Source organism: Acanthaster planci, linkage group LG03 (assembly GCF_054643075.1).
Source record: "Acanthaster planci isolate LZ-2023a linkage group LG03, COTS_SCS, whole genome shotgun sequence".
NCBI lineage: Eukaryota > Metazoa > Echinodermata > Asteroidea > Valvatida > Acanthasteridae > Acanthaster > Acanthaster planci.
This window is the reverse complement of record NC_141779.1, coordinates 1363457-1387496: the sequence shown is the minus strand read 5'-3', so window position 1 is coordinate 1387496 and position 24040 is coordinate 1363457. Positions and strand designations below refer to the sequence as shown.

At 39.5% G+C, this 24040-nt stretch overlaps 2 long non-coding RNA genes across 10 annotated transcripts in view; one reads left to right on the top strand and one right to left on the bottom strand.

Annotated features, from left to right (window-relative positions):
- The window catches only part of LOC147799536 (uncharacterized), a 243924-nt gene that overhangs the window by 138627 nt on the left and 81257 nt on the right, over positions 1-24040 (top strand). The gene's annotated exons all lie outside the window — the stretch shown is intronic.
- Positions 1-24040, bottom strand: part of LOC147799537 (uncharacterized) — a 151194-nt gene that overhangs the window by 60112 nt on the left and 67042 nt on the right. For 5 of the 9 annotated variants that reach the window (XR_015424727.1, XR_015424730.1, XR_015424729.1 and 2 more), the window contains exon 1: positions 689-756. The exons of the other annotated variants lie outside the window; for them this stretch is intronic. This is a non-coding gene — a long non-coding RNA (uncharacterized LOC147799537). Of the gene's footprint in view, positions 1-688; positions 757-24040 lie in introns of those variants that run through there. 9 annotated transcript variants of the gene reach the window in all.

The following is a 24040-nucleotide window of genomic DNA, read 5'->3' as shown; positions in this document are numbered from 1 at the left end:
ACCTCAGTGGATAGGTCTAGTTAGTTTTAAAGACTTTGACTTCCTGACAAATTCTCGTGGGGTGTAAAGGAATGTTGTCTCTTCATTTACCACATCAAATCATACTATCCTCCAGTTTGGTTAGACTACTCTTTGACTATCAAATTAGTAACTTTGGCCCCACATACAGGCTGGAGATTTTCATTGGTTGAAAAATTTGTTGGACAAAAGTCATGTTTCAGATTTACAACACACCAGTACATAGGCCCCTATTACTCCCTAGGCCTATTTTTTTATTTTATTAACATTTACTGTTGGGCTGTTATCAGAAGTAGGCTAGGCCTACAGTGTTTATATAGCGTGAGCTGTTTCCAGACCTGCTGAGTACAATAAAGTGTCAAAATACATCTCAGATGTGCAACAATCCAGAAAACAGTCTCACAGGAGTGTTCTTCGTCTCTCCATTATTGCTTCAAAGTTAAGAAACCAAAGGAACCTCTTTAAAATCCCAGCCTGCATGCCTAACAGTCACTGTGGGGCCGCCATGTTTAAATGCAGGGTGCACTTTACCACAGCAAAAGCAGTGTAAAATCAACAAAGCCAAGCCCAAACTTGTGGAGTTTGTAATACAGAAATCTCGTTATCATCTTTGCCGTCTTTTCTCCATTTATTTTCAATTGTTGGATGGTAAGCCAGTCTCAGTTCTCACCTTTAAATTCACCTCCTGTGAAGTCACATTTGAACGAACCCGCCAACTTGGCCACACATGCGTTCTTGTGCGTAGGCATTGTAATGCTAATGCTGGCGCCACCGTGGAAAACTGGTCGTCTATCAACTTGTGCACATATTGAGCAGGGTACCAAACAGGGGATAAAACAGCGCTGGTGATTGGCGCGCTTGAAATAGGCCCTGTAAGTGTGCACAAGTACGACAAAGAGCTGAAGATAATGCAATTATTATCTTTTTCGTAATGTAAATCAAAAGAATGACCACTATTGCAAAGAGAAAAAAAAAGCATCTCCCAAAACTGTATGCGAGCAATTTGCATCAATATAAAAAACCATGTATTTCCTACCCCCAAAGCCTGGACAAACGCGACCATCTGAGGCTTGGGCTTTCAGAGCTACGGCTGGGTCTATTGTCTACGCGTCTCCACGCATTTCCAATGGAGCGAAGACCTATACCTAGCTCTTGACAAGAGATTCGGATGCAGCCGTAGTTTACATCTTGACTGCAACACACACCATGACGTCAAACTACAGTCAGTCGTAGACAAGATGCTATACGAGACGTTCTCTACCAAAAAATTATCAAATTTACGTCCGAAATTCTGGGGATTCCAGCTAATTATACCTTTTTCAGGTTGCAATATAATGCCTCCTGAAGCGAAACCGATACTGGAATTTGATGCATTTTGTTTATGGTCAGCTTTTTTGACACGGACTGCATGCATATGAGCAAACGATGGGCAACATAGAGTGGTACTTATTATTATTTTATTTTGTGGGAACGAGATGATTTTGAGGGAACGAAACGATAATTCGAGGGAACGGAATTAAAAAAAATCTTCATTGTGCCTGTCCCCTTAGGGGCTCCTTAGGTACTCGTAGAGAGGGACATCGAATGCAACTGTGCGTTTTTGCAAGTTGGGTCACACTCACTGTCCGACAGTAAATGCCCCCCCCCAAAAAAAAAAAATTAAAAATACATGTACATACAATGTAGGGCGGAAATAATGCCGCCCGGCGCTCCGAAGGAACGGGTTAGCCTTTCGACGGTTTTGTGTGTGTGTGTGGGGGGGGGGGGTGTCGGATCAGGTCGACATTCAAGACAATGACCAGAAGCGGTTTTCTTTTGAATAAGGGTTTGATATGCTACATTTTTAATCAGTCCTTTCCCAAAATTATTGAGCATACTTTTGCCCGATGCGGAATAACAGGTGAATCGCTGGACTGTTGGACAACTTAAAGAGCATAACACTGTATGGGTAAATAAGTGGTGAAACAAAACCACTTTCTAAAACCGTTGGGCAAAAAGAGACAAGTCTACCTATAACAGAGCCTGAAAGTTGACCCCTGATGGTGCGCTTCTGGAGCACTTGGATAAGATAAATAACGAGCAAAGATGTTATAATTAGCTGTTTCGGCAACTCACAAAACAGGTATTGCTTTTCTGATTTTTTTTAGCTGTTTTGGCAACAGCCTGAACAACTCTTTCTTTTCTGATTATTTTTTTTTTCATTTCCTTTTTGGCTTTTTGGCAAGTTGCGAAAAAGGCATTCTTTTTGTTCTTTTTTTTTAGCTGTTTCGGCAACAGCCCGAACAGCTCTTGCTTTTCTGATGATTTTTAGCTGTTTCAGCAGCTTTGCAGAAACAGGTATTGTTTTTCTGATTATTTTGTTTTAGCTGCTTCGGCAACTTTGCCGAAACAAATATTGTTTTTCTGATTTTTTTCTTTTTCAACTCAATTCCTTTCACCAGTCGACTTTGGCAGTTTACTAAATCTGATCGACTTAAAACTTGGCAGACCTCTGGACCATTATCCAAGGACGGTCCTAGAAAAAATTCACAGTGATAACCTAAGTAGTTTATTTACTATTGATGTTTCTAATAATTAATTTTTCCCCATAGACTTTGTACACAGATCGCACGCAGTTTTTGGACGGTCCTATATCAGGCTATGAGGGCGCTATTGCAGAATTACGGCTACACCTGCTTGGGCTTTCAATTTTCAACAAACTGTCCTATATTTAACCATGGATGGCGTTGTTGCGAAATTATGCTGGACACATTTTGTCCAGCATAATGCGTGAGCAGTCCTCAACTTTGACCGAGAATTACTACCAGAACGAAAAAGAAATCAGACTAAAGTTTCCCTTCCGTTCGATCGCAAATATACCCAAGTGTGCAAATATTAAATAATATTTCATAAGTTTTTTCCATTTTAGACAAACATCACGTGACATGAAATTAAAGGAGCAGTTTTCCTGCACACGTGTTTCTAGGCCATTGATTTTGTACACGTTTTCGAGCCACAATTTTGGTAACTTTGCAATGTTTGATCGTTCCAAAGTGATACCCAACGAAGACCCTGATGCAAGATTTATTGCAAAGGGATGACGTCATGATGACTTCATCACCTTATTTTATATTCATTTTTGAACATTAAATTTTTCCCCATAAATTTTTGTACACGTTTTTCTACTTAACATAAGTGAACAAGTAGTCTTTAACTTCGGCGCAAAATTACTATAAGAACGAAGGAGAAATCGGGTACTTTACGCTGTGTTATTTGATTTGAAATATGCCTAACAGTCTGAATATGAAGTAATATTTCATTAGAAGTGTTCAGTTGAAGTGCAAATCACGTGACATGAACTTAAAGGAGCAGTGTTTCCGCAAATGAGTTTTTTGCCCTAGACTATGTACACGTTTTCAAGGCACAATTTTAAAACCTTTCCGATGTTTGATGGTTATCAAAGTGACAGCGAACAAAGACCGTGATACAAAAATTATTGTAAGTAAAGGACGTCATGATGACGTTATCATGTCATTTATTCGTGATTTTTCAATATTTATATTAGCCCTTTGACTTTGTACACGTTTTCAAGCAAGCATTTGGGTTAGTTTGAGAGCTTTGATCAACTTCACAGTTACAGCCATAAAAGACCTTGATAAAAAAATACGTCAAAATTTATTACGTCGTGATGATGTGATCATGTGATTTATTATTAATTTTTAAATATTTATTTCAGCCCATTGACTTAGTAAACGTATTCGAGGCACTAATTTCGTGCCTCAGTAATCATTGATCACCGTCAAACTTACAGCAAGCACTAACTATACAACGAAGATAATTCTAAAATATTTTTGTCATGATGACATCATCACGGGATTTGTTATTAAATTGTGAATACTTGAATATTCCTTTAAATGTATAAAAACCCATATAAAATCAACCGTGGCCTCCCGCAACATTCTGTTTCCAGCAAGTGCAAGGATAAAAAGTGGTCTTGATTTTGTCTCGTGTAGGTTATTTGACATAACCATTCCTTCCGGTTTAAACCAGAAGTAGGCTTATTGTTTGAAAGTGGTAAAAGCTGTAAAGTTTTTTTCAACATAAGGCGTATGTCGGTGTTAATGCTGAATTGAAACCTTGCTTATATCTTGGAGAGGAAGTGCTTTGAGCAAATATTGAGCTCATTTAATGATAACGTCATAAACAATTGCTTTTTTTCGTAACGGACAGTATCGGCGTTATCAACATGTCAGATGTTGTTAATTCTGCCTGGATTCTACTTTTGCGTTGATTAAAAAGGCTCGTGACACCCGATGATCTGCGTGGGGACGTATTAAGTCCTGAACCCCAAACAGGACGGGTGATGAAGTCAATGACAACATCAGACCCTTAACTTGCAGATTCAGCGTGGCGACAGTTGCCAAAGAATGGCAGAGTAGTTTTAAAGTTATATCATACAGTTCAACTTCTAGTCACAGTTATCAAAAGTGAAATTCATTTTTGCGTCAAAATGTTCAGGATAGGGCAACAGATGTCATCTCTAGTGGTCCTGCAATCTTTGTTCTTATATTTTGTACACAGAAAATGTGAAATGTGCAATCGATTACTCTTATGTTAGATATTATCAAAGATTTTTTGGTTTTTAGTGTGAAATGCATATTTACGATTATGCAAATAACACCGGGTTTGCAGACCAATGTCAGTGGAGAATACACTCTTTGAGCCCCCTATATCTTCTAAAGTACATGTCCGATTGGGTTCATATTTTGCAGACACCTTGAATAGAGAGTGCTTAAGAGGAAAATTGCCTTATGTGATGATGACGTCATGAGCAGACAAGTCACGTGACATTAAATTAAACTCTTGAAGGCCCTATATCTCCAGATGTACCAGACTAATCGGGTTCAAATCTTGCAGATATCTTGAGAAGGGGGTGCGTCAGAGGAATATTGACCTCATGTGCTGATGTCGTCACCAGGAGACAAGTCACGTGACATTAAAGGGGAACTTTTCAAACCACTACACCTCGAAAAGTACGTGTCCGATGCGGTTGAAACTTTGTGTGTGGCTTGAAAGGGAAGGGTTTTAGACGAAGCCAGAATTCTGCAAAAATAAGAGGCAGTTGGACAAAAACTACGACTTCCTTTTGCAGATATATCTCTAACTACTGCAAATATGGATATGAAACTTATATGAATATATAGGAGAACATATGCCTTTTCAGATGACACCAAGATTGCCAGATTTATATAATTTCAAGACCTTTTATGCTCGAATATATGAAGCATTCTCTGCGAAGGATAAGGACAGGTATATTGCAGACAAAGCCAGAATTCCGCAAAAAAAGGAGGCAGTTTGAAAAGACCTCAAACTTAGTTTGGCAGATATTTCCCTAACTACTGCAAACATGGATACGAAACTTATATGAATGGATGGAGGAACAAATGGCCTTTCAGATGACACCAAGATTGCCAGATTTAGATAATTCTCAGACCTTTTATGCTCGAATATATGAAGCAATCCTTGTGCGGGAAAAGGACCGGTATAGCGCAAACGAAGCAAGGATTCCGCAAAAATATCAGGCAATCGGACACTAACTTGCATTTCCTTTGGCAGCTATTTCCCTAACTACTGCAAATATGGATATGAAATTTATATAAATGGATAGAGCAACATATGGCCTTTCAGATGACACCAAGATTGCCAGATTTAAATAATTCTTAGCCCATTTATGCTCGATTATATGAAGCATTCTCTGCGTGGGATATGGACCGGTATATTGCAGACGAAGCCAAAATTCCGCAAAAAAGGAGGCAGTTGGAAAAGAACTCGCACTTCCTTTGGCAGCTATTTGCCAACTACTGCAAATATGGATAGGAAAGTAATATGATTGAATAGAGGAACATGTGGCCTTTCAGATGACACAAAGATTGCCAGATTTAGATAATTCTCTGACCTTTTAGGCTCGATTATATAAAGTATTCTCTGCGCAAGATAAAGACAGGTATGGTGCAGACGAAGCCAGAATTCCGCAAAAATATCAGGCAATTGGACACGAATTTGCAATTCCTTTTGACGATATTTCCCTAACTACTCCAAATAGGGATATGAAACTTATACAAATAGATAGGGGAAATTGTGGCCTTTCAGATGACAGCAAGATTGGAGGATTTAGATAATTCTCAAACCTTTTATGCTCGAATATATGAAGCAATCCTTTTGCGGGAAAAGGACCGGTATAGCGCAGACGAAGCAAGGATTCCGCAAAAATATCAGGTATTTGGACACGAACTTGGATTTCCTTTGTCAGCTATTTCCCTAACTACTGCAAATATGGATATGAAACTTATATGAAGGGACAGGGAAACATGTGGCCTTTCAGATGACACCAGGATTGCCAGATTTAGATAATTCTCAGACCCTTTATGCTTGATTATAGGAAGCCTTCTCTGAGCGGGATAATGACCGGTATAGCGTAGACGAAGCCAGAATTCCGCAAAGACATCAATCAGTCAGACAAGAACTTGCACTTCCTTTGGCAGATATTTCCCTAACTACTGCATATATGGATATGAAACTTATACAAATGTACAGGGAAACATGTGGCCTTTCATATGACACCAACATTGCCAGGTTTAGATAATTCTCGGACCTTTTATGCTCGATTATAGGAAGCCTTCTCTGAGCGGGATAAGGACCGGTATAGCGTAGACGAAGCCAGAATTCTGCAAAAAAGGAGGCAGTTGGAAAAGAATTCGAACTTAGTTTGGCAGCTATTTCCCTAACTACTACAAATATGGATATGAAACTTATATGAATGGATAGAGGAACATATGGCCTTTCAGATGATGCCACGATTGCCAGATATAGATAATTGTCAGACGTTTTACACTCGATTATATGAAGCATTATCTGCGCAGGATCAGGACCGGTATGGTGACACGAATCCAGAATTCCGCAAAAATATCAGGCAATTAGACACGAACTTGCATTTTCCTTTGGCAGCTATTTCCCTAACTACTGCAAATATGGATATGAAACTTATATGAATGGACAGGGAAACATGTGCGCTTTCAGATCACACCAACATTGCCAGATTTAGATAATTCTCAGACCTTTTATGTTCGATTATATGAAGCAGTATCTGCGTGGAATAAGGATCAGTATACCGCAGACGAAGCCAGAATTCCGCAAAAATATCAAACAGTCAGACAAGAACTTGCAATTTCTTTGGCAGATATTTCCCTAACTACTGCAAAAATGGATATGAAACTTATACAAATGGACAGTGAAACATGTGGCCTTTCAGATGACACCACGATTGCCAGGTTTAGATAATTCTCGGACCTTTTATGCTCGATTATAGAAAGCCTTCTTGGCAAGGGATCAGAAACAGTATAGCGTAGACGAAGCCAAAATTCCGCAAAAATATCAAACATTCACACAAAAAATCGCACTTCCTTTGGCAGACATTTCCCTTACTACTGCAAATATGGATATGAAACTTATATGAAGGGACAGTGAAACATGTGACCTTTCAGATGACACCAAGATTGCCAGATTTAGATAATTCTCAGACCTTTTAGGATCGATTATATGAAGCAGTCTCTGCGTGGGACATGGACCGGTATAGCGCAGACGAAGCCAGAATTCCGCAAAAAAGGAGGCAGTTGTAAAAGAACTCGCACCTCCTTTGGCAGCTATTTGCCAACTACTGCAAATATGGATAGGAAATTAATATGAATGGATAGAGGAACATATCACCTTTCAGTTGACACCAAGATTGCCAGATTTAGATAATTCTCTGACTTTTTAGGCTCGATTATATAAAGCATTCTCTGCGCAGGATAAAGACCGGTATGGTGCAGACGAAGCCAGAATTCCGCAAAAATATCAGGCAAGTGGACACGATTTGCAATTCCTTTTGACGATATTTCCCTAACTACTGCAAATATGGATATGAAACTTATATGAATGGATAGAGAACCATGTGGCCTTTCAGATGACACCAAGATTGCCAGATTTAGATAATTCTCAGACCTTTTATGCTCGAATATATGAAGCAGTCTCTGCGTGGGATATGGACCGGTATGGCGCAGACGAAGCCAGAATTCCGCAAAAAAGGAGGCAGTTGGAAAAGAACTCCCACTTCCTTTGGCAGCTATTTGCCAATTACTGTAAAAATGGATAGGAAATTAATTTGAATGGATAGAGGAACATATCGCCTTTCAGATGACACGAAGATTGCAAGATTTAGATAATTTTCTGACCTTTTAAGCTCGATTATATAAAGCATTCTCTGTGTAGGATAAAGACCGGTATGGTGCACAAGAAATTAGAATTCTGCAAAAATATCAGGCAATTGGACACGAATTTGCAATTCCTTTTGACGATATTTCCCTAACTACTGCAAATAGGGATATGAAACTTATACAAATAGATAGGGGTACATGTGGCCTTTCAGATGACACCAAGATTGCCAGATTTAGATAATTCTCAGACCTTTTATGCTCGAATATATGAAGCAATCCTTTTGCGGGAAAGGGACTGGTATAGCGCAGACGAAGCAAGGATTCCTTAAAAATATCAGGCAATTGGACACGAACTTGCATTTCCTTCGGTAGCTATTTTCCTAACTACTGCAAATATGGATATGAATCTTATATGAATGGGCAGGGAATTATGTGGCCTTTCAGATGACACCAAGATTGCCAGATTTAGATAATTCTCAGACCTTTTATGCTCGATTATATGAAGCCTTCTCTGCGCAGGATAAGGACCAGTATATTGCAAACGAAGCCAGAATTCCGCAAAAAAAGGAGGCAGTTGTAAAAGAACTCGCACCTCCTTTGGTAGCTATTTGCCAACTACTGCAAATATGGATAGGAAATTAATATGAATGGATAGAGGAACATATCACCTTTCAGATGACACCAAGATTGCCAGATTTAGATAATTCTCTGACCTTTTAGGCTCGATTATATAAAGCATTCTCTGCGCAGGATAAAGACCGGTATGGTGCAGACGAAGCCAGAATTCCGCAAAAATATCAAACAGTCAGACAAGAATTTGCACTTCCTTTGGAGGATATTTCCCTAACTACTGCATATATGGATATAAAACTTATATGAATGGATAGAAAACCATGTGGCCTTTCAGATGACACCAAGATTGCCAGATTTAGATAATTCTCAGACCTTTTATGCTCGATTATAAGAAGCCTTCTCTGCGTGGGATAAGGACCGGTATAGCGTAGACGAAGCCAGAATTCCGCAAAAAAGGAGGCAGTTGGAAAAGAACTCGCACCTCCTTTGGCAGCTATTTGCCAACTACTGCAAATATGGATAAGAAATTAATATGAATGGATAGAGGAACATATCGCCTTTCAGATGACAACAAGATTGCCAGATTTAGATAATTCTCAGACCTTTTATGCTCGATTATAAGAAGCCTTTTCTGCGTGGGATAAGGACCAGTATAGCGCAGACGAAGCCAGAATTCCGCAAAAAAGGAGGCAGTTGGAAAAGAACTCGCACTTCCTTTGGCAGCTATTTGCCAACTACCGCAAATATGGATAGGAATTTCAAATGAATCGATAGAGGAACATATCGCCTTTCAGATGACACCAAGATTGCCAGATTTAGATAATTTTCTGACCTTTTATGCTCGATTATATAAAGCATTCTCTGCGCAGGATAAAGACCGGTATGGTGCAGACGAAGCCAGAATTCCAAAAAAAATATCAGGCAATTGGACACGAACTAGCATTTCCTTTGGAAGATATTTCCCTAACTACTGCAAATATGGATATGAAACTTATACCAATCGACAGGGAAACATGTAGCCTTTCGGTTGACACCAAGATTGCCAGGTTTAGATAATTCTCTGACCTTTTAGGCTCGATTATATAAAGCATTCTCTGCGCAGGATGAAGACCGGTATGGTGCAGACGAAGCCAGAATTCCGCAAAAATATCAGGCAATTGGACACGAATTTGCAATTCCTTTTGACGATATTTCCCTAACTACTGCAAATATGGATATGAATCTTATATGAATGGGCAGGGAATTATGTGGCCTTTCAGATGACACCAAGATTGCCAGATTTAGATAATTCTCAGACCTTTTATGCTCGATTATATGAAGCATTCTCTGCGTGGGATGAGGACCGGTATATTGCAGACGAAGCCAGAATTCCGCAAAAAAAGGAGCCAGTTGGAAAAGAACTCGAATTTAGTTTGGCAGATATTTCCCTAAATACTGCAAACATGGATACAAAACTTATATGAATGGATAGGGAAACATGTAGCCTTTCAGATCACACCCAGATTGCCAGATTTAGATAATTCTCAGACCTTTTATGCTCGATTATATGAAGCAGTATCTGCCTTGGATAAGGACCAGTATAGCGCAGACGAAGCCAGAATTCCGCAAAAATATCAAACAGTCAGACAAGGATTTGCACTTCCTTTGGCAGATATTTCCCTAACTACTGCAAATATTAATATGAAACTTTTATGAAGGGACAGGGAAACATGTGACCTTTCAGATCACACCAACATTGCCAGATTTAGATAATTCTCAGACCTCTTATGCTCGATTTTATGAAGCAGTCTCTGCGTGGGATTAGGACCAGTATAGCGCAGACGAAACCAGAATTCCGCTAAAATATCAAGCAAGTGGACACGAACTTGCATTTCCTTTGCACGATATTTCCCTAACTACTGCATATATGGATATGAAACTTATATGAAGGGACAGGGAACCATGTGGCCTTTCAGATGACACCAAGATTGCCAGATTTAAATAATTCTCAGACCTTTTATGCTCGAATATATGAAGCATTCTCTGCGTGGGATGAGGACCGGTATATTGCAGACGAAGCCAGAATTCCGCAAAAAAGGAAGCAGTTGGAAAAAAACTCAAACTTCCTTTGGCAGCTATTTGCCAACTACTGCAAATATGGATACGAAACTTATATGAATGGATAGAGGAACATATTGCCTTTCAGATCACACCCAGATTGCCAGATTTAGATAATTCTCTGATATTTTAGGCTCGATTATATAAAGCATTCTCTGCGCAGGATAAAGACCGGTATGGTGCAGACGAAGACGAAAAAGGCATATGGATATGAAACTTATATGAATGGACAGGGAAATATGTGGCCTTTCAGATGACACCAACATTGCCAGATTTAGATAATTCTCAGACCTTTTATGCTCGATTATAGGAAGCCTTCTCTGAGCGGGATAAGGACCGGTATATTGCAGACAAGAACTTGCACTTCCTTTGGCAGATATTTCCCTAACTACTGCAAATATGGATATGAAAGTTATATGAATGGATAGAGGAACATATGGCCTTTCAGATGATGCCACGATTGCCAGATATAGATAATTCTCAGACGTTTTACACTCGATTATATGAAGCATTATCTGCGCAGGATCAGGACCGGTATGGCGCACACGAAGCCAGAATTCCGCAAAAATATCAGGCAATTAAACACGAACTTGCATTTTCCTTTGTAAGCTATTTCCCTAACTACTGCAAATATGGATATGAAACTTATATGAATGGACAGGGAAATATGTGGCCTTTCAGATGACACCAAAATTGCCAGATTTAGATAATTCTCAGACCTTTTATACTCGATTATAGGAAGCATTCTCTGAGCGGGATAAGGACCGGTATAGCGTAGACGAAGCCAGAATTCTGCAAAAATATCAGGCAATTAGACACAAACTTGCATTTTCCTTTGGCAGCTATTTCCCTAACTACTGCAAATATGGATATGAAACTTATATGAATGGACAGGGAAACATGTGCGCTTTCAGATCACACCAACATTGCCAGATTTAGATAATTCTCAGACCTTTTATGGTCGATTATATGAAGCAGTATCTGCGTGGAATAAGGACCAGTATACCGCAGACGAAGCCAGAATTCCGCAAAAATATCAAACAGTCAGACAAGAACTTGCACTTCCTTTGGCAGCTATTTCCCTAACTACTGCAAATATGGATATGAAACTTATACCAATGGACAGGGAAACATGAGGCCTTTTGGTTGACACCAAGATTGCAAAGTTTAGATAATTCTCAGACATTTTATGCTCGATTATAGGAAGCCTTCTCTGTGTGGGATGAGGACTGGTATATTGCAGACGAAGCCGGAATTCCGCAAAAAAAGGAGGCAGTTGGAAAAGAACTCGAAATTAGTTTGGCAGCTATTTCCCTAACTACTGCAAATATGGATATGAAACTTATATGAATAGGCAGGGAATTATGTGGCGTTGCAGATGACACCAAGATTGCCAGATTTAGATAATTCTCAGACCTTTTATACTCGATTATAGGAAGCATTCTCTGAGCGGGATAAGGACCGGTATAGCGCAGACGAAGCCAGAATTCCGCAAAAAAGGAGGCAGTTGGAAAAGAACTCGCACTTCCTTTGGTAGCTATTTGCCAACTATTGCAAAAATGGATAGGAAATTAATATGAATGGATAGAGGAACATATTGCCTTTCAGATGACACCAAGATTGCCAGATTTAGATAATTCTCTGACATTTTAGGCTCGATTATATAAAGCATTCTCTGCGCAGGATAAAGACCGGTATGGTGCAGACGAAGCCAGAATTCCGCAAAAATATCAGGCAATTGGACACGAACTTGGATTTCCTTTGGCAGCTATTTCCCTAACTACTGCAAATATGGATATGAAACTTATATGAAGGGACAGGGAAACATGTGCCCTTTCAAATGACACCAGGATTGCCAGATTTGGATAATTTTCTGACCTTTTAGGCTCGATTATATGAAGCATTCTCTGCGCAGGATAAAGACCGGTATGGTGCAGACGAAGCCAAAATTCCGCAAAACAACAGGCAATTGGACACGAATTTGCAATTCCTTTTGACGATATTTCCCTAACTACTCCAAATAGGGATATGAAACTTATACAAATAGATAGGGGAAATTGTTGCCTTTCAGATGACAGCAAGATTGGAAGATTTAGATAATTCTCAAACCTTTTATGCTCGAATATATGAAGCAATCCTTTTGCGGGAAAAGGACCGGTATAGCGCAGACGAAGCAAGGATTCCGCAAAAATATCAGGCAATTGGACACGAACTTGCATTTTCCTTTGTAAGCTATTTCCCTAACTACTGCAAATATGGATATGAAACTTATATGAAGTTTGGCCTTTCAGATGACACCAAGATTGCCAGATTTAGATAATTCTCAGACGTTTTATGCTCGATTATTTGAAGCAGTATCTGCGCAGGATAAGGACCGGTATGGTGCAGACGAAGCCACAATTCCACCAAAATATCAGGCAATTGGACACGAACTTGCATTTCCTTTGGACGATATTTCCCTAATAGGGATATGAAACTTATACAAATAGATAGGGGAAATTGTGGCCTTTCAGATGACAGCAAGATTGGAAGATTTAGATAATTCTCAAACCTTTTATGCTCGAATATATGAAGCAATCCTTTTGATTGCCAGATTTGGATAATTCTCAAACCTTTTATGCTCGATTATATAAAGCTTTCTCTGCGCAGGATAAGGACCGGTATGGCGCCGACGAAGCCACAATTCCACCAAAATATCAGGGAATTGGACACGAACTTGCATTTCCTTTGGACGATATTTCCCTAAATACTGCAAATATGGATATGAAACTTATATAAAGGGATAGGGAAACATGTGGCCTTTCAGATGACACCATGATTGCCAGATTTAGATAATTCTCAGACCTTTTATACTTGATTATAGGAAGCATTCCCTGAGTGGGATAAGGACCAGTATAGCGTAGACGAAGCCAGAATTCCAAAAAAATATCAGGCAAGTGGACACGAATTTGCATTTCTTTTGGACGATATTTCCCTAACTACTGCAAATATGGATATGAAACTTATATGAATGGATAGAGGAACATATTGCCTTTCAGATGACACCAAGATTGCCAGGTTTAGATAATTCTCGGACCTTTTATGCTCGATTATAGGAAGCCTTCTCTGCGCGGGATAAGGACCAGTATAGCGTAGACGAAGCCAGAATTCTGCAAAAAAGGAGGCAGTTGGAAAAGAACTCGAACTTAGTTTGGCAGCTATTTCCCTAACTACTGCAAATATGGATATGAAACTTATATGAATGGGCAGGGAAGTATGTGGCCTTTCAGATGACACCAACATTGCCAGATTTAGATAATTCTCAGACCTTTTATGCTCGATTATAGGAAGCCTTCTCTGAGCGGGATAAGGACCGGTATATTGCCGACGAAGCCAGAATTCCGCAAAGATATCAATCCGTCAGACAAGAACTTGCACTTCCTTTGGGAGATGTTTCCCTAACTACTGCAAATATGGATATGAAAGGTATATGAATGGATAGAGGAACATATGGCCTTTCAGATGATGCCACGATTGCCAGATATAGATAACTCTCAGACCTTTTATGCTCCATTATATAAAGCATTCTCTGCGAAGGATAGGGACCGGTATGGCGCAGACGAAGCAAGAATTCCGGAAAAAAATTAGGCATTTGGACACGAACTTAAATTTCCTTTGCAAGATATTTCCCTAACTACTGCAAATATGGATATGAAACTTATATGAATGGACAGTGAAACATGTGGCCTTTCAGATGACACCAACATTGCCAGATTTAGATAATTCTCAGACCTTTTTTGCTCGATTATATGAAGCAGTATCTGTGTGTGATAAGGATCAGTAAAGCGCAGACGAAGCGAGAAGTCCGCAAAAATATCAAACAGTCAGACATGAACTTGCACTTCCTTTGGCAGCTATTTCCCTAACTACTGCAAATATGGATATGAAACTTATATGAATGGATAGGAAAACATGTAACCTTTCAGATCACACCAAGATTGCCAGATTTAGATAATTCACAGACCTTTTATGATCAATTATTTGAAGCAGTCCCTGCGTGGGATATGGACCGGTATAGCGCAGACGAAGCCAGAATTCCGCAGAAAAGGAGGCAGTTGGAAAAGAACTCGCACTTCCTTTGGCAGCTATTTGCCAACTATCGCAAATATGGATAGGAAATTAATATGAAACGATAGATGAACATGTGGCCTTTCAGGTGACACCAAGAATGCCAGATTTAGATAATTTTCAGACGTTTTAGGCTCGATTATATAAAGTATTCTCTGCGCAGGATAAAGATTAAAGGCTCGATTATATAAAGCATTCTCTCCGCAGGATAAAGACCGGTATGGTGCAGACGAAGCCAGAATTCTGCAAAAATCAGGCAATTGGACACGAATTTGCAATTCCTTTTGACGATATTTCCCTAACTACTGCAAATATGGATATGATACTTTTACAAATAGATAGGGAAACATTTGGCCTTTCAAATGACAGCAAGATTGGAAGATTCAGATAATTCTCAGACCTTTTATGCTCGAATATATGAAGCAATCCTTTTGCGGGAAAAGGACCAGTATAGCGCAGACGAAACAAGGATTCCGCAAAAATATCAGGCAATTGGACACGAACTTGCATTTCCTTTGGCAGCTATATGCCTAACTACTGCAAATATGGATTTTGAAACTTATATGAATGGATAGAGGAACTTGTAACCTTTCAGATGACACCAAGATGGCCAGATAATTCTCTGACCTTTTAGGCTCAATTATTTAAAGCATTCTCTGCGCAGGATAAAGACCGGTATGGTGCAGACAAAGCCAGAATTCGGCTAAGATATCAATAAGTCAGGCAAAAACTTGTACTTCCTTTGGCAAATATTTCCCTAACTACTGCAAATATGGATATGAAACTTATATGAATGGATAAAGAACCATGTGGCCTTTCAAGTGACACCATGATTGCCAGATTTAGATAATTCTCAGAAATTTTATGATCGATTATATGAAGCAGTATCTGCGTGAAATAAGGACCAGTATAGCGCAGACGAAGCCAGAATTCCTCAAAAAAGGAGGCAGTTGGAAAAGAACTCGAATTTACTTTGGCAGCTATTTCCCGGACTATTGCAAATATGGATATGAAACTTTTATGAATGGGCAGGGAATTTTTGTGGCCTTTCAGATGAGACGAAGGATGCCAGATTTGGATAATTCTCAGACCTTTTATGACCTTTTATACAATTCCACAAAAATATCAGGCAATTAGACACGAACTTGCATTTTCCTTTGGCAGCTATTTCCCTAACTACTGCAAATATGGATATGAAACTTATATGAATGGACAGGGAAACGTGGCCTTTCAGATGAGACGAAGGATGCCAGATTTAGATAATTCTCAGACCTTTTATGACCTTTTATACAATTCCACAAAAATATCAGGCAATTAGACACGAACTTGCATTTTCCTTTGGCAGCTATTTCCCTAACTACTGCAAATATGGATATGAAACTTATATGAATGGACAGGGAAACATGTGGCCTTTCAGATGACACCAAGATTGCCAGATTTAGATAATTCTCAAACCTTTTATACTCGATTATAGGAAGCATTCTCTGCGCGGGATAAGGACCGGTATAGCGTAGACGAAGCCAGAATTCCGCAAAGATATCAATCAGTCAGACAAGAACTTGCACTTCCTTTGGCAGATATTTCCCTAACTACTGCAAATATGGATATGAAACTTATATGAAGGGACAAGGAAACATATGGCCTTTCGGTTGACACCAAGATTGCCAGATTTAGATAATTCTCTGTCCTTTTAGGCTCGATTATATAAAGCATTCTCTGCGCAGGATAAAGACCGGTATGGTGCAGACGAAGACGAAAAAGGCATATGGATATGAAACTTATATGAATGGATAGGGAAACATGTAACCTTTCAGATCACACTAAGATTGCCAGATTTAGATGATTCTCAGACATTTTATACTCAATTATAGGAAACCTTCTCTGAGCGGGATAGGGGCTGGTATAGCGTAGAGGAAGCCAGAATTCCGCAAAAATATCAAACAGTCAGACAAGAAATCGCACTTCCTTTGGCAGACATTTCCCTAACTACTGCAAATATGGATATGAAACTTATATGAAGGGACAAGGAAACACGTGACCTTCCAGATGACATTCTCTGCGTGGGATAAGGACCGGTATATTGTAGACGAAGCCAGAATTCCGCAAAAAAGGGAGGCAGTTGGAAAAGAACTTGCACTTCCTTTGGCAGCTATTTCCCTAACTACTGCAAATGTGGATATGAAACTTATATGAATGGACAGGGAAACACGTGCGCTTTCAGATCACACCAACATTGCCAGATTTAGATATTTACCAGACCTTTTATGCTCGATTATATGAAGCAGTATCTGCGTGGGATTAGGACCGGTATAGCGCAGACGAAGCCAGAATTCCGCAAAAATATCAAACAGTCAGACAAGAACTTGCACTTTTTTGGCAGATATTTCCCTAACTACTGCAAATATGGATATAAAACTTATACAAATGGACAGGAAAAAATGTGGCCTTTCAGATGACACCAAGATTGCCAGGTTTAGATAATTCTCGGACCTTTTATGCTCGATTACAGGAAGCCTTCTCTGCGCGGGATAAGGACCAGTATATTGTAGACGAAGCCAGAATTCCGCAAAAATATCAAGCAGTCAGACAAGAAATCGCACTTCCTTTGGCAGATATTTCCCTAACTACTGCAAATATGGATATGAAACTTATACAAATGGACAGGGAAACATGTGGCCTTTCAGATGACACCAAGATTGCCAGGTTTAGATAATTCTCAGACCTTTTATGGTCGATTGTAGGAAGAATTCTCTTCGCGGAATAAGGACCAGTATAGCGTAGACGAAGCCAGAATTCCGCAAAAAAGGAGGCAGTTGGAAAAGAACTCGCACTTCCTTTGGCAGCTATTTGCCAACTACTGCAAATATGGATAGGAAATTCATATGAATGGATAGAGGAACATATTGCCTTTCAGATGACACCAAGATTGCCAGGTTTAGATAATTCTCTGACCTTTTAGACTCGATTATATGAAGCCTTCTCTGCGTAGGATTAGGACCGGTATATCGCACACGAAGCCAAAATTCCGGAACAAAAAAGGAGGCCGTTGGAAAAGAACTTTCACATCCTTTGGCAGATATTTCCCTAACTACTGCAAATATTGATATGAAACTTATACAAATAGATAGGGAAACATGTGGCCTTTCAGAAACACGTGCGCTTTCAGATCACACCAACATTGCCAGATTTAGATATTTACCAGACCTTTTATGTTCGATTATATGAAGCAGTATCTGCGTGGGATTAGGACCGGTATAGCGCAGACGAAGCCAGAATTCCGCAAAAATATCAAACAGTCAGACAAGAACTTGCACTTTTTTTGGCAGATATTTCCCTAACTACTGCAAATATGGATATAAAACTTATACAAATGGACAGGAAAAAATGTGGCCTTTCAGATGACACCAAGATTGCCAGGTTTAGATAATTCTCGGACCTTTTATGCTCGATTACAGGAAGCCTTCTCTGCGCGGGATAAGGACCAGTATATTGTAGACGAAGCCAGAATTCCGCAAAAATATCAAACAGTCAGACAAGAAATCGCACTTCCTTTGGCAGATATTTCCCTAACTACTGCAAATATGGATATGAAACTTATACAAATGGACAGGGAAACATGTGGCCTTTCAGATGACACCAAGATTGCCAGGTTTAGATAATTCTTAGACTTTTTATGGTCGATAATATGAAGCATTCTCTGCGCGGGATAAGGACCGGTATAGCGCAGAAGAAGCCAGAATTCCGCAGAAAAGGGGGAAGTTGGAAAAGATCTCGCACTTCCTTTGGCAGATATTTCCCTAACTACTGCAAATATGGATGTGAAACTTATATGAATGGACAGGGAAAAATGTGACCTTTCAGATGACACCAGGATTGCATGATTTAGATAATTCTCAGACCTTTTCTGCTCGATTACATGAAGCATTCTCTGCGCAGGATAAGGACCGGTATAACGCAGACGAAGCCAGAATTCCGCAAAAAAAGGAGGCAGTTGGAAAAGAACTCGAACTTAGTTTGGCAGCTATTTCTCTAACTACTGAGAATTGGATACGAAACTTATACAAATAGATAGGGAAACATGTGGCCTTTCAGATGACAACAAGATTGGAAGATTTAGATAATTCTGAGACGTTGTATGCTCGAATATATGAAGCAGTCCATGAGCGGGATAAATACTGGTATAGCGCAGACGAAGCCAGAATTCCGCAAAACAAGGAGGCAGCTGGAAAAGAATTTGCACTTCCTTTGGCAGCTATTTCCCTAACTACTGCAAATATGGATATGAAATTTATATAAATGGATAGAAAAACATATGGCCTTTCAGATGACACCAAGATTTCCAGATTTGGATAATTCTCAGACCTTTTATTCTTGAATATATGAAGCAATCCTTGTGCGGGAAAAGGACCGGTATAGCGCAGACGAAGCAAGGATTCCGCAAAAATATCAGGCAATTGGACACGAATTTGCATTTCCTTTGGCAGCTATTTCCCTAACTACTACAAATATGGATATGAAACTTATATGAATGGATAGGGAAACATGTAACCTTTTAGATCACAACAAGATTGCCAGATTTAGATAATTCTCAGACCTTTTATGCTCGATTATATGAAGCAGTCTCTGCGTGGGATATGGACCGGTATAGCGCAGACGAAGCCAGAATTCCGCAAAAAAGGAGGCAGTTGCAAAAGAACTCGCACTTCCTTTGGCAGCTATTTGCCAACTACTGCAAATATGGATAGGAAATTAATATGAATGGATAGAGGAACATATCGCCTTTCAGATGACACCAAGATTGCCAGATCTAGATAATTCTCTGACCTTTTAGGCTCGATTATATAAGGCATTCTCTGCGCAGGATAAAGACCGGAATGGTGCAGACGAAGCCAGAATTCCGCAAAAATATCAGGCAAGTGGACACAAATTTGCAATTCCTTTTGACGATATTTCTCAAACTACTGCAAATATGGATATGAAACTTATATGAATGGACAGGGAAAATCGTGCGCTTTCAGATCACACCAACATTGCCAGATTTAGATAATTCTCAGACCTTTGATGCTCGATTATATGTAGCAGTATCTGGGTAGGATAAGGACTGGTATAGCGTAGACAAAGCCAGAATTCCGCAAAAATATCAAACAGTCAGACAAGAACTTGAACTTCCTTTGGCAGATATTTCCCTACCTACTGCAAATATGGATATGAAACTTATACAAATGGACAGGAAAAAATGTGGCCTTTCAGATGACACCAAGATTGCCAGGTTTAGATAATTCTCTGACCTTTTATGCTCGATTATAGGAAGCCTTCTCTGCGTGGGATAAGGACCAGTATAGCGTAGACGAAGCCAGAATTCCGCAAAAATATCAAACAGTCAAACAAGAAATCGCACTTCCTTAGGCAGATATTTCCCTAACTACTGCAAATATGGATATGAAACTTATATGAAAGGACAGGGAAAAATGTAACCTTTTAGATCACAACAAGATTGCCAGATTTCGATTATATGAAGCAGTCTCTGCGTGGGATGAGGACCAGTATAGCGCAGACGAAGCCAGAATTCCGCAAAAATATCAGGCAAGTGGACACGAACTTGCATTTCCTTTGGACGATATTTCCCTAACTACCGCAAATATGGATATGAAATTTATATGAATGGACAGGGAAACATGTGGCCTTTCAGATGACACCAAGATTGCCAGATTTAAATAATTCTCAGACCTTTTAGGCTCCATTATATGAAGCATTCTCTGCGTGGGATCAGGACCGGTATATTGCAGACGAAGCCAGAATTCCGCAAAAAAGGGAGGCAGTTGGAAAAGAACTCGAACTTAGTTTGGCAGCTATTTCTCCAACTACTGAGAATTGGATACGAAACTTATACAAATAGATAGGGAAACATGTGGCCTTTCAGATGACAACAAGATTGGAAGATTTAGATAATTCTGAGACGTTTTATGCTCGAATATATGAAGCAGTCCATGAGCGGGATAAGGACTGGTATAGCGCAGACGAAGCCAGAATTCCGCAAAACAAGGAGGCAGCTGGAAAAGAACTTGCACTTCCTTTGGCAGCTATTTCCCTAACTATTGAAAATATGGATATGAAACTTATATGAATGGGCAGGGAATCATGTGGCCTTTCAGATGACACCAAGATTTCCAGATTTAGATAATTCTCAGACCTTTTATGCTCGAATATATGAAGCAATCCTTTTGCGGGAAAAAGACCGCTATAGCGCAGACGGAGCAAGGATTCCGCAAAAATATCAGGCAATTGGACACAAACTTGCATTTCCTTTGGCAGCTATTTCCCTAACTACTGCAAATATGGATATGAAACTTATATGAATGGATAGGGAAACATGTAACCTTTTAGATCACAACAAGATTGCCAGATTTAGATAATTCTCAGACCTTTTACACTCGATTATAGGAAGCATTCTCTGCGCGGGATAAGGACCGGTATAGCGTAGACGAAGCCAGAATTCCACAAAGATATCAATCAGTCAGACAAGAACTTGCACTTCCTTTGGCAGACATTTCCCTAACTACTGCAAATATGGATATGAAACTTATATGAATGGACAGGGAAACATGTAACCTTTCAGATCACACCAACATTGAGAGATTTAGATAATTCTCAGACCTTTTATGCTCGAATATATGAAGCAGTATCTGCCTGGGATAAGGACCAGTATAGCGCAGACGAAGCCAGAATTCCGCAAAAATATCAAACAGTCACACGAGAAATCGCACTTCTTTTGGCAGCTGTTTCCCTAACTACTACAAATATGGATACGAATCTTATACAAATAGATAGGAAAACATGTGGCCTGTCAGATGACTTCACGTTTGCCAGATTTAGATAATTCTCAGACCTTTTATGCTCGATTATATGAAGCATTCTCTGCGTAGGATTAGGACCGGTATATCGCACACGAAGCCAGAATTCCGGAACAAAAAAGGAGGCCGTTGGAAAAGAACTTGCACATCCTTTGGCAGATATTTCCCTATCTACTGCAAATATTGATATGAAACTTATACAAATAGAGAGAGGAACATGTGGCCTTTCAGATGACACCAAGACTGCCAGATTTAGATACTTCTCAGACGTTTTATGCTCGATTATATGAAGCATTCTCTGCGTGGGATTAGGACCGGTATATCGCACACGAAGAAAGAATTCCTCAAAAAAAAGACGCAGTTGGAAAAGAACTCGCACATCCTTTGGCAGCTATTTCCATAACTACTGCAAATATGGATATGAAACTTATACAAATAGATAGAAGAACATGTGGCCTTTCAGATGATACCACGATTTCCAGATTTAGATACTTCTCAGACGTTTTATGCTCGATTATATGAAGCATTCCCTGCGTGGGATTAGGACCAGTATAGGTCAGACGAAGCCAGAATTCCGCAAAAAAAGGAGGCAGTTGGAAAAGAACTCGCACTTCCTTTGGAAGCTATTTCCCTAACTACTCCAAATATGGATATGAAATTAATATGAATTGATAGAAGAACATATTGCCTTTCAGATGACACCAAGATTGCCAGATTTAGATAATTCTCAGACCTTTTATGCTCGATTATATGAAGCATTCTCTGCGCAGGATAAGGACCGGTATATTGCAGACGAAGCCAGAATTCCGCAAAAAAGGATGCAGTTCGAAAAGACGTCGAACTTAGTTTGGCAGATATTTCCCTAAATACTGCAAACATGGATACAAAACTTATATGCATGGATAGAGGACCAAATGGCATTTCACAGGACACAAAGATTACCAGATTTAGATAATTCTCAGACCTTTTATGCTCGATTATAGGAAGAGTTCTCTGAGCGGGATAAGGACCGGTATAGCGTAGACGAAGCCAGAATTCCGCAAAGATATCAATCAGTCAGACAAGAACTTGCACTTCCTTTGGCAGATATTTCCCTAACTACTGCAAATATGGATATGAAACTTATATGAATGGATAGAGGAACATATGGCCTTTCACATGATGCCAAGATTGCCAGATATAGATAACTCTCAGACCTTTTATGCTCGATTATATGAAGCATTCTCTGCGAAGGATAAGGACCGGTATGGCGCAGACGAAGCAAGAATTCCGGAAAAAAATCAATCAGTCAGACAAGAACTTGCACTTCCTTTGGCAGATATTTCCCTAACTACTGCAAATATGGATATGGAACTTATATGAATGGATAGAGGAACATGTGCGCTTTCAGATCACACCAACATTGCCAGATTTAGATAATTCTCAGACCTTTTATGCCCAATTATATGAAGCAGTATCTGCGTGTGATAAGGACCAGTATAGCGCAGACGAAGCAAGAATTCCGCAAAAATATCAAACAGTCAGACAAGAACTTGCACTTCCTTTGGCAGCTATCTCCTTAACTACTCCAAATATGGATATGAAACTTATATGAATGGACAGGGAAACATGTGGCCTTTCAGATGACACCAAGATTGCCAGATTTAGATAATTCTCAGACCTTTTATGCTCGATTATATGAAGCATTCTCTGCGCAGGATAAGGACCGGTATAGCGCAGACGAAGCAAGGATTCCGCAAAAATATCAGGCAATTGGACACGAACTTGCATTTCCTTTGGCAGCTATTTCCCTAACTACTGCAAATATGGATATGAAATTTATATGAATGGATAGAGGAACATATAGCCTTTCATATGACACCAAGATTGCCAGATTTAGATAATTTTCAGACGTTTTATGCTTGATTATATGAAGCATTCTCTGCACAGGATCAGGACCGGTATGGCGCAGACAAAGCCACAATTCCGCAAATATATAAGGCAATTTGACACGAACTTGCATTTCCTTTGGAAGATATTTCCCTAACTACTGCAAATATGGATATGAAACTTAAATGAATGGATAGGGAAACATGGGCCTTTCAGATGACACCAAGAATGCAAGATGTAGGTAATTTGAAGACATTTAATGCTGGGAAATATGAAGCATTCTCTGGGCGAGAA